Source organism: Oryzias latipes, chromosome 24, assembly GCF_053564925.1.
Source record: "Oryzias latipes strain Hd-rR chromosome 24, Olatipes_Hd-rR_3.1".
Classification (NCBI taxonomy): domain Eukaryota; kingdom Metazoa; phylum Chordata; class Actinopteri; order Beloniformes; family Adrianichthyidae; genus Oryzias; species Oryzias latipes.
This window is the reverse complement of record NC_136260.1, coordinates 16,220,240-16,232,976: the sequence shown is the minus strand read 5'-3', so window position 1 is coordinate 16,232,976 and position 12,737 is coordinate 16,220,240. Positions and strand designations below refer to the sequence as shown.

Sequence of the window (12,737 nt, the reverse complement as noted above, 5' to 3'; positions counted from 1 at the left end):
CGGTATGTCTAAAGTGTTGTGGATGATTCGCATGGTTATTTTGGCAATTTTTACGCCGGATGCCCTTCCTGACGCAACCCTCTCTATTTATCCGGGCTTGGGACCGGCACAGAAGTTACTGGCTTGCAACCCCTGTGGCTAGATTATTAGCGTAGCTAGCATAGTTAGCATAATTAGCATTTTAGATAATGTGTTTTTCTGAGTCAGTTGATGATGCTGATCGCAATGCTAGCACTTTTAGCCACATTAGCATAGTTAGCATTGTTAGCATAATTAGCAAATCCAGCCTTGACTAGCTTTTAATTTGCGGGCTGTGAGGGCGGTAAGGTCAGCGGTGGTGCGTAGAGTTGGGCGTGGAGGCGGGTTGCGTCTGCGGGCCATACAACGCCGCTTGCGGCTTTAATTATTATTATTATTCTTCTTGTCCTATAACGGCGTCTTTGAGCTTAATTTTGACCCCCGCCACATACCCGAAAACTCACCAAAATTGGCACACACCTGGGATAAATTGAAAATGAATTTTTGGCAAAGAGAACGCCACCCCCCCGAAGTCGATGACATCACGGCGAGCGATCCCGTAAAAAAAATGAATGGGCCGAAAATCGCTTATGGGGCCAAAAAAAAATATTTTGAAATACAGTTACGAAACCAAAACACGCGTGTTGGAGATATCCCAAAGAAGTTATGAAATCATTATGGGATGCCCACACGACCTACGGCTTGGCGGCCATTTTGTGGCGAACTCAGAGAAATGGCGATTTTCGTGTTTTTTGACAATATGGGAAAACTACACTTTTGTTAAAGCGATTTTCACGAAATTTCATACACATGCCAAAAACACGATTCTACAACTACCAAAGAAGTTTTGTTGACCTTTGACCTTGGGAAGGGGCGGCCATCTTGAATTTTCATAAAAAAGCACCTTTAGTAACGTATACAAACGAAAACTCGTCCTAGGGATTTTTATCGATCTTTTTGAAACTTCTCAGGCATCAATGGCAAGCTACTGTGGACAAAATGTTGGAATTAGAAGTTGTAGAATTTGAAACGCGTGCGCGTGGCGAATTCGCAACCGTCGCCATTTTAGCTAGCTCGCACATATTTTATCGGAATAGCCTGAAACTGAAATATGCGATACCCTGGCCCACACTGAACAAAACGATGTCACATACGACAAAATCGATAAAGGAATGTGGCCGTGGTAAGCAAAAAACCGTCGCAAAAAAAAGTGCTGACTCGGCAAAAAAAAAAATTTTCGGATTTTATTTTTAAGAATCGGCTAACAAAACCCAGATAACTTTGTCGGGTATATCCAAAGAAAGTTTTTAAATCATTACGTGATGGCGACACGACCTACGGTTTGGCGGCCATTTTTTGCCAAAATCTGCCATTTTGCGTTTTTCGCATTTTTACACAATATGGAAAAATGAACTTTTTTTCGAGCGATTTTCACGAAATTTGACTCGCATGTCCCTAGCGTAAGTCTACAATCACCTTTGGAGTTTCGTCGACCTTTGACCTCGGGAAAAGGCGGCCATCTTGAATTTTCTATAAAAAACACCTTTACCACCAGATTCAAACGTAAACTTGTCGTTGGAATTTTCATCGATTGTCTCGAAACTTTTTGGGCATCAATGGCAAGCTACTGTGGAAAAAATGTTGGAAGTAGAAGTTGTAGATTTTGAACGGCGTGTGCGTGGCAAGCTAGCAAAGTGGCGCACTGTTATAACTCCCATGCATTTCAATACAATACAGTGAAAATTGAATGCATGCATTCATGCCTGAAACAGAATACATTGAAAAAGACTAGACATGGACATATAAGGAATGTGGGCGTGGTTAGCATAAAACCACTGTTGTTAAGGACGACAAAAAGTTTACTTTTACCGATTTATCCGAAATTGACGTCAATCTGTTCGTCTTCTGAAGTGGACCAAAACATAAAATGGTTGCTATGGAGATAAAATAAACAGAAAAGCCGCCATTTTGGAAAAAGTGGGTTTTTTATGAACTCATGACATATAGCTCTCACCAATGGAGGAATGTGTTTTTCTGAATCAGTTGATGATGCTGATTGCTATGCTAGCACTTTTAGCTATGTTAGCATAACTAGCATAGTTAGCATAATTAGCATTTTAGGTAATGTGTTTTTCTGAGTCAGTTGATGATGCTGATCGCTATGCTAGCACTTTTAGCCACATTAGCATAGCTAGCATAGTTAGCATAATTAGCATTTTAGGTAATGTGTTTTTCTGAGTCAGTTGATGATGCTGATCGCTATGCTAGCACTTTTAGCCACATTAGCATAGCTAGCATAGTTAGCATAATTAGCATTTTAGGTAATGTGTTTTTCTGAGTCAGTTGATGATGCTGATCGCTATGCTAGCACTTTTAGCCACATTAGCGTAGCTAGCATAGTTAGCATAATTAGCATTTTAGATAATGTGTTTTTCTGAGTCAGTTGATGATGCTGATCGCAATGCTAGCACTTTTAGCCACATTAGCATAGTTAGCATTGTTAGCATAATTAGCAAATCCAGCCTTGACTAGCTTTTAATTTGCGGGCTGTGAGGGCGGTGAGGTCAGCGGTGGTGCGTAGAGTTGGGCGTGGAGGCGGGTTGCGTCTGCGGGCCATACAACGCCGCTTGCGGCTTTAATTATTATTATTATTCTTCTTGTCCTATAACGGCGTCTTTGAGCTTAATTTTGACCCCCGCCACATACCCGAAAACTCACCAAAATTGGCACACACCTGGGATAAATTGAAAATGAATTTTTGGCAAAGAGAACGCCACCCCCCCGAAGTCGATGACATCACGGCGAGCGATCCCGTAAAAAAAATGAATGGGCCGAAAATCGCTTATGGGGCCAAAAAAAAATATTTTGAAATACAGTTACGAAACCAAAACACGCGTGTTGGAGATATCCCAAAGAAGTTATGAAATCATTATGGGATGCCCACACGACCTACGGCTTGGCGGCCATTTTGTGGCGAACTCAGAGAAATGGCGATTTTCGTGTTTTTTGACAATATGGGAAAACTACACTTTTGTTAAAGCGATTTTCACGAAATTTCATACACATGCCAAAAACACGATTCTACAACTACCAAAGAAGTTTTGTTGACCTTTGACCTTGGGAAGGGGCGGCCATCTTGAATTTTCATAAAAAAGCACCTTTAGTAACGTATACAAACGAAAACTCGTCCTAGGGATTTTTATCGATCTTTTTGAAACTTCTCAGGCATCAATGGCAAGCTACTGTGGACAAAATGTTGGAATTAGAAGTTGTAGAATTTGAAACGCGTGCGCGTGGCGAATTCGCAACCGTCGCCATTTTAGCTAGCTCGCACATATTTTATCGGAATAGCCTGAAACTGAAATATGCGATACCCTGGCCCACACTGAACAAAACGATGTCACATACGACAAAATCGATAAAGGAATGTGGCCGTGGTAAGCAAAAAACCGTCGCAAAAAAAAGTGCTGACTCGGCAAAAAAAAAAATTTTCGGATTTTATTTTTAAGAATCGGCTAACAAAACCCAGATAACTTTGTCGGGTATATCCAAAGAAAGTTTTGAAATCATTACGTGATGGCCACACGACCTACGGTTTGGCGGCCATTTTGTGCCAAAATCTGCCATTTTGAGTTTTTCGCGTTTTTACACGATATGGAAAAATGAACTTTTTTTTGAGCGATTTTCACGAAATTTGACTCGCATGTCCCTAGCGTAAGTCTACAATCACCTTTGGAGTTTCGTCGACCTTTGACCTCGGGAAAAGGCGGCCATCTTGAATTTTCTATAAAAAACACCTTAACCACCAGATTCAAACGTAAACTTGTCGTTGGAATTTTCTTCGATCGTCTCAAAACTTTTTGGGCATCAATGGCAAGCTACTGTGTAAAAAATGTTGGAATTAGAAGTTGTAGATTTTGAACGGCGTGCGCGTGGCAAGCTAGCAAAGTGGCGCACTGTTATAACTCCCATGCATTTCAATACAATACAGTGAAAATTGAATGCATGCATTCATGCCTGAAACTGAATACATTGAAAAACACTGGATATGGACATATAAGGAATGTGGGCGTGGTTAGCATAAAACCACTGTTGCTAAGGACGACAAAAAGTTTACTTTTACCGATTTGTCCGAAACTGACGTCAATCTGTTCGTCCTCCCGAGGGGACCAAAACATAAAATGGTTGCTATGGAGATAAAATCAACAGAAAAGCCGCCATTTTGGAAAAAGTAGGTTTTTTATCAACTTATGACATATAACTCTCACCAATGGAGGAATGTGTTTTTCTGAGTCAGTTGATGATGCTGATCGCTATGCTAGCAATTTTAGCCACATTAGCATAGCTAGCATAGTTAGCATAATTAGCATTTTAGGAAATGTGTTTTTTTGAGTCAGTTGATGATGCTGATCGCTATGCTAGCACTTTTAGCTATGTTAGCATAGCTAGCATAGTTAGCATAATTAGCATTTTAGGTAATGTGTTTTTCTGAGTCAGTTGAAGATGCTGATTGCTATGCTAGCACTTTTAGCCACATTAGCATAGTTAGCATAGTTAGCATAATTAGCATTTTAGGTAATGTGTTTTTCTGAGTCAGTTGATGATGCTGATCGCTATGCTAGCACTTTTAGCCACATTAGCATAGCTAGCATAGTTAGCATAATTAGCATTTTAGGAAATGTGTTTTTTTGAGTCAGTTTATGATGCTAATCGCAATGCTAGCTCATTTAGGCACATTAGCATAGCTAGCATGGTTAGCATAATTAGCATTTTAGGAAATGTGTTTTTCTGAGAGAGTTGATTATGCTGATCGCTATGCTAGGACTTTTAGTCACATTAGCATAGTTAGCATAGTTAGCATTATGAGCAAATCCAGCCTTGATTAGCTTTTAATTTGTGGGCGGTGAGGGCGGAGAGGGCCGCGGTAGTGCGTAGAGTTGGGCGTGGAAGGCGGGTTGCGTCTGCGGGCCATACAACGCCGCTTGCGGCTTTAATTATTCTTCTGGTTTCTAACGGACAGTTTGAGCTCAAATTTGACCCCCGCCACATACCCGAAAACTCACCAAAATTGGCCCACACCTAGGATAAATGTGAAATGAATTTTCGGCAAAGAGAACGTCACCCCCCCCCACGATGATGACATCACGGCGAGCGTTCCCGTCAAAAAAATGAATGGGCCGAAAATCGCTTATGGGGCCAAAAAAAAATATTTCAAATTAGAACAACGAAACCAATACACACGTGTTGGAGATATCCAAAAGAAGTTATGAAATCATTATGGGATGGCCACAGGACCTACGGCTTGGCGGCCATTTTGTGGCGAACTCAGAGAAATGGCGATTTTCGTGTTTTTTCACAATATGGGAAAACAACACTTTTGTTCAAGCGATTTTCACGAAATTGCATACACATGCCAAAAACACGATTCTACAACTACCAAAGAAGTTTGGTTGACCTTTGACCTTGGGAAGGAGCGGCCATCTTGAATTTTCATAAAAAAGCACCTTTAGTAAGGTATTCAAACGAAAACTCGTCCTAGGAATTTTCATCGATCTTTTTGAAACTTCTCGGGCATCAATGGCAATCAATTGTGGACAAAATGTTGGAATTAGAAGTTGTAGATTTTGAAACGCGTGCGCGTGGCGAATTCGCAACCGTCGCCATTTTAGCTAGCTTGCACATATTTTATCGGAATGTCGTGAAAATGAAATATACGATTCCCTGGCCCACACTGAACAAAACGATGTCAGATACGACAAAATCGATAAAGGAATGTGGCCGTGGTTAACAAAAAACAATCGCAAAAAAAAGTGCTGACTCGGCTAAAAAAAAAAAATTCGGATTTTTTTTTTATGAATCGGCTAGCGAAACCCAGATAACTTTGGCGGGTATATCCAAACAAAGTTTTGAAATCATTACGTGATGGCGACACGACCTACGGTTTGGCGGCCATTTTGTGCCAAAATCTGCCATTTTGCGTTTTTCGCGATTTTACACAATATGGAAAAATGAACTTTTTTTCGAGCGATTTTCACGAAACTTGACGCGCATGTCCCTAGCGTAAGTCTACAATCACCTTTGGAGTTTCGTTGACCTTTGACCTCAGAAAAAGGCGGCCATCTTGAATTTTCTATAAAAAACACCTTTACCACCAGATTCAAACGTAAACTTGTCGTTGGAATTTTCATCGATTGTCTCGAAACTTTTTGGGCATCAATGGCAAGCTACTGTGGAAAAAATGTTGGAATTAGAAGTTGTAGATTTTAAACGGCGTGCGCGTGGCAAGCTAGCAAAGTGGCGCAGTGTTATAACTCCCATGCCTTTCAATACAATACAGTGAAAATTGAATGCATGCATTCATGCCTGAAACTGAATACACTGGTTCTGGACATATAAGGAATGTGGGCGTGGTTAGCATAAAACCACTGTTGCTAAGGACGACAAAAAGTTTACTTTTACCGATTTGTCAGAAACTGACGTCAATCTGTTCGTCCTCCCGAGGGGACCAAAACATAAAATGGTTGCTATGGAGATAAAATCAACAGAAAAGCCGCCATTTTGGAAAAAGTGGTTTTTTTTTAATCAACTTATGACATATAGCTCTCACCAATGGAGGAATGTGTTTTTCTGAGTCAGTTGATGATGCTGATCGCTATGCTAGCACTTTTAGCCACATTAGCATAGCTAGCATAGTTAGCATAATTTGCATTTTAGGTAATGTGTTTTTCTGAGTCAGTTGATGATGCTGATCGCTATGCTAGCAATTTTAGCCACATTGGCATAGCTTGCATAGTTAGCATAATTAGCATTTTAGGTATTGTGTTTTTCTGAGTCAGTTGATGATGCTGATTGCAATGCTAGCACTTTTAGCCACATTAGCATAGTTAGCATTGTTAGCCTAATTAGCAAATCCAGCCTTGACTAGCTTTTAATTTGCGGGCTGTGAGGGCGGTGAGGTCAGGGGTGGTACGTAGAGTTGGGAGTGGAAGGCGGGTTGCGTCTGCGGGCCATACAACGCCGCTTGCGGCTTTAATTAACCTTTATGCTCTTCTGCCTTCGACTCGCTTCATTACTTAAAACATTTTAATTACAAAGCTTAAAGTGAGCTCCGAAACAAACCAGTCTAAATCTATACCAAACAATCTTTTTGAATTATATTTTAATTGGTTCTTAGAAGTTGTATCTGTAGTTCCTCTTCAATTTAAACACACAGTCTTTACTTTATATTTTTATCAAATCTATGCAATAGCTGTGGATTTAAAAACGGCAACATCAGCCTTTAGCCACAGACTTTTTACTTTCAAAGCCAAAGAGTAATAAACAGAATTTTTTTGGGAATTATTTTGTCACATTTGGAGAGCAAGTGTAAAATTTGCAGTGGTGAAGTAACATACAATGAAAACGTGTGCAAAAGTAGATCTGTTGAACCATGGACAAAATAGCAATCTAGTGTCTTTTCGGACAAAAAAGTTGAGCAAAAAGGTAAATCAGCACAGATTGTTCAGTGTAATTTGCATAAAGTTGTAAGTTGCATAAAATGTCAGCAAATACATTTGATTCATATAAATATTTATATATAAATAAATATTTTCAAAAATATTTTCAAAACCTAGATATTTATGCATTTCTGCTTGATTTAGAAAAATTGTTTCAGGTTATACTCTTCTAAAGGTTGCAGCATAAGATCAGACCATTTATGACACGTTTTTCAGGTACTAAAATTTAAAAAAAGTTTCACAGTACAAAAAATAAACAAAAAAAATGAAAATGAAAAAGGTTCATCAGAAGGCAGGCTGTGTGTTAACTTTTCTGTGATTTAAATGTAAAGACTGGGCTTTTCCATGAGATAAACAGTAAACTGAAGTCTGGAACCTCAATGAAACAAAACTTCAAATATTTGCAGCTCCATCTTCCAGATTTTAGCAGAAACTCCCCAAAGCAGATGTTTTCGTCAATTATTAAACGAAAGTCAAACAGGTCTGTCAGAGTGGGATATTAGTTCCTGTCTTTATATGAGAGCAGACATTTTTAGGATGCAACAACAAGAGCTGCAGGTTTTCAATTCTGTAAGGCAGTTTAGTCAAGCTTCGATCATAAAACACACAAAAAATAATTAACTATAGTAAGCCTGGTTTAAAAAAAGAAAAAGGGAAAAAAATAATTATTTGATCCATTATTTGTGTCTCAATATCAAAACACGGTGTTTTAAACAAGACAAGGTTGGCTGTCCCACATTTGCTAAAATTAGTGCAAAGCGTCTCTTGCTCATTGGCTAATTTAGGAACCAACCCCTAAGTCCTGCTTCGCGTCATCCCAAGGCTGCTGGAATGAAAGGATAACCTGATTTCCAGCTGCAATCTGTGTTGTACACAAAAGGCTGATTACCAGCATATTCTCATTCAGGAAAAAAAACAAAGGAATTTGGCTGCACGGGAACTCATACGGTTTTAGTGAATCGGGTCAACCTCGGGCTGTAAGGGACTAAATAAATTCATGAAAGAAAAGAAGTTGAGAGTCGAAAAACAAAGAGTAGTTTCAGTGAAACGTCAGCAAATGAGATGGGAGGAGGGCAAAGAGAAAGTGGGGCATCAATTTCCTTGGCAACCCTGTCATCCATGAATAATAAAATACAGACATGTCGAGGAAGCGAATGGGAGAAACCGCGAAGAAAGTTTTCATTTTATTCTGCAGGCTGCATTCTGTCTGGCTTTGTTTCGCTTTTTCAGCTCAAAATAAATTGGAAACCTCAGGATCCTTTGCTTTTTCATGTTTTTAGCAAAAATTTAATTATCTTTACTATTCTCATACACCATTCATTTTACGACTAAACCAAATACACAAAGAAATATAAGCCTACTCGTGAGAGATATAGGTTAACCAACCAAAAGTCAATTTATTGACATCGTATTTCTTTTGGATAGGGATTTTTCCTTTGACACGTGTCAGTCTGCTGAACTTTGAGAAGCTCTTCAAAGGCTCTGAAAGTTCAACCTTCATCAGATGTCCTACAATTGTCAAAGAAGTATACTCTGAAAAGTTCCATCTTTGAAGGAGGTTTCTGTTCATGCATTCTGCAGGCAGTGTGATTCAATTCTGGGGGATTTTACTCCCATTACATCTAATGGTTTTTTGCAGATTCATATAAATTATCAGTAAATAAGTGACATTGCCTCTGGATGTAGGTGCTCTGTCATGATAGCCTTGTACAAGTCAGTCTGCTCTCAAAGGAAACTCAACTGGACTTGATGCAATCTCACATCTGGATTGGAGGATTATACTAATGATCAACAAATGGGGGGGGGGGGGGGGGGGGGGGGGGGCTTGATAAGTTGATATTTATACATGTGATTTTTTTTTTGTATAATAAATATTTTTATTTTTAGTATTCATTCAGTTTTACAAACACTCTTTTCCAAGACAGTTTTCCAAACTTTTTTTTCATGATTTATGGATGGTAGAATGTGGAGGAATACATGTCAAGGATAAGTGACTGGATGGGCTAAACTGAAAATAACATTTAAAAAACAACAGTTCTTTTTTATAATCTAAACCAGGGGTCTGCAACCTGCAACACTTACAGAACAGTTCAAGTCAATTTCTCACTGACGACCCATTACGAGCCACAAAGTCTCATTTTGTCAGAAGTCAGAGCTCTGTCTCCCCCTCTGGTCATCGTCGGGAACCGTCTCCACAGTTCTGAGTGCACTTCATCTCCCAGCAAACCCGGTGCACAGTTTCTGGATGCCACACACCTGACTTTCATTTGCAATCACTCACAGTATTCTTAAGCACTGCCCTGAGCCTCACTTAGTGTGAAGTATTGTTTGCGCCACTTTGCCTGCATTACCGAGCGTTAGAGCCAGACCCTGTTTTGTCTCCGACTCCCTTTGCCTGGATCTTGACTATTCTATAAACCTGCTGCATTTGGATTCAGCTGTCTGCCTGTTTTGTGACACGTTTCACCCTTTAGAAAAAAAAATATGTTTGCTAATATTGTGATAAATATAAGAACTAGTTTTTTGCTTAAACACATGCAAAGAGAAAATAAGATAAAGCTTTATTGTCATTGTACAGTAAAATACTCTTTTTTCCTAAATACAAAATAGTTTAACCTTTGAAATAGGGTTTGCATCGCTTCATTAAAATTAAATTCTGTGTCACATAGGATCATCTCAATGCAGCAAATGTAGTAGTATGTCAGTGAAAAAAAGTTTATTTGACCATTTGTGATACACCTAATCTTTGTAAATTCAACAAAAATTAAATCTGAGCTAATTTGGTGACCAGATTTTTTAAACCATAGGGTGCACCTAAAATCCTTTTTGTTCAAAAATAGATCCATCTTATCTGATGCGCCTTAATTCTGGTTGTGCTTACTGACTTCCTGTTGTACACAGCACGCAAAAATTTGTTCAAATGTTTTTGTTTGACCTTTGATATGTACTGTCATTGGACTGAATGAGTTTGAGTTGGTTCACTTTACTTTAATTTTACTGTCTTACTTCAGTTACTTTTGTGAATTCAAAACTATTTTTCTTTAATCGAAGAGTTTAATTCAACATATCTTTTGAATTTCAAAATAGAACTATGGTAAAATGACTCTAGGTATTGGGATTTAATTTTTTTTTTCTTCCGTTGGTCGCAAACTGTTTCAAATAAGCAAATTAAAATCTAAAAGCTGAACAGAATGAGCATATAAATATACAATAACATTTAAATGACAGACATAATTAACAAGAAAAGTTTAGGAGTAGAGCACCTTAAGCATTTGACTTTTACACATTCAGTGGTTCATTAACTGCATGTACCTGGCTGATGCAAATAATGTAATTAGGTAAAGCAAGGGTGACTAATTAACAAAGAGTAAATAAATACAAAATTAAGGTTGCAGACTGAAACAGGATAATAATCTAACCTGAGAGCAGAAACGTGTGAAGATCCAAGTCTTGAGTCATGTGTTTGTGCAGAATTTTCCTTCATCGGTTAATTTTTTTTGTTTCTATTTCTCCTCTTCCTCCTGTGACACTATCCACCTGTTTTGAATAATTAATCACCACAGCTGCTTCTTTTTTCTTAATTGTCCCTTTTTGCCAGATTTCTTTCAGGGGTTTGTGAATCCCTTCGGTTGAGATTTTTCATGATCAAAATAGAGTAAAAAAATGTATTTACAATTAATACTTATAATTTTTATCAAGTAAATTTGAGACTTAAACATGAAATGTTTAAATAAATCATGTTATTGGCATCCTCAATCTTTGTCCCTTGAAATCTTTCTGAAGCCTTTTAAACAAACATGTTTTTATGAAGGAGATAGACCAATAATAACAGCAAGAATGATGACTCTGATGGCCTTTTACCGAGAACGGACAATTCAACCTTTTTAAATATTCTGGTAAAATTCCCTGAATCACAACCGTCACTTCACTTCTAAGAATAAAAAATACTTTGACCAAATACAGGACCTACTTTCATAGAGACTCTGGCTAATTAGAGGGTGCAGTTGAATCAGACTGGCATTGTAATTATCCATTCTCCCATTAGGCTGCGATTGTTTTGCAAGTATAAAGAACAGCATAGTACATGCAGAGTTTTACCCAATTTTGTTTGAGATGTTTTATTGTGAGTGTAAAAAAAAGGAGCAAAATGCTTCCGGACCCGTTCTGGCACGCTTAAGCCCCGATTAAACACCAGCATATCATCTGCATACCAGAAGTAATCATTACACAAAAGTGATTAAAAATCAAAGCCCCCGCAGTGCCAAAAACCTTCCTCACAAGCCCATTTCCACTCTCATTTCAAAATCCGCGCAATTTATTTTCAATAGCTCATCTCCAATTCGCCTGCTTCTATGGTAATTTCATTGGGTCTCATCAGCACACTGCAGTTGGGGCGTCTGTGAAAGCCATGACCGTGAGAAATTATTAAATAATTCAGAGTGTATGGCACATCAAACGTTACCTGTCAGCCGCAGAGGTGTGATGAGCCAACAAAGCAGACAGTTTTGAAAGTGAAGGAAAAACAACACCGATTATTTACTGTCCTAATACCATTTCCAGGCTAATCAACCCATGTGGACGTAATTAATGTCCCAATCTTGTCAGGAATATACACACAACACACATAATCTGGTTAATTTGAATCCAGCAAGTGATGCATGCTTTAATAAAAATGCTCTTCATTAATTCCAGCTCCTACTAGCTATTTTGTTGTTGTCATAGGAACAATAATTTGAGCATAGCGGGCTTCCTTAGTGTCTATTTATCCCTTCTGCTATCCAGTGCACTTTAACGTTGGGAGTGGGGTCATCTGCACCCCACAAGATAGCACAAGGGTTAAATGTTGAAGTCATTTAATAGTTTCAATACAACAAACAAAGAGTTATGGACAGAACAGGAGTACCCAAGAAGTTCATTCGAAATTTGCGTCCGAGTTGTGGATGGGACTGTTGGCAGGGAGTAGGGGTTAGGTGTATCCCTTAGTTCACACTCTTTCAAGCTAGCACAGCCCCTCACAAACCTGGGCAAACATGGCGAGCAATAATGGAGCTATCCAGCTGTACAGTTTTGAGCCAGATATCAGCTCGGACAAAGAAAACAAAGACGTACACGGAGCTGATTGTCTACTAGTGGATGCATTAGAAGGAGCAGAGCAGGGAGTGTATGAGGTCCGTCTCATTGCAGTTTCTATAGCACAACTACAATCTTTTTTAGACTGCATTT

General features: G+C 38.8%; 1 long non-coding RNA gene across 3 annotated transcripts in view; it reads right to left on the bottom strand.

Moving 5' to 3' along the window:
* The window catches only part of LOC110017725 (uncharacterized), a 105,104-nt gene extending 93,400 nt beyond the window's left edge, over positions 1-11,704 (bottom strand). For all 3 annotated transcript variants that reach the window (XR_013654134.1, XR_013654136.1, XR_013654135.1), the window contains exon 1: positions 10,934-11,704. This is a non-coding gene — a long non-coding RNA (uncharacterized LOC110017725). The remainder of the gene's footprint in view (positions 1-10,933) is intronic.
* Between the last annotated feature and the right edge of the window lie 1,033 nt (positions 11,705-12,737).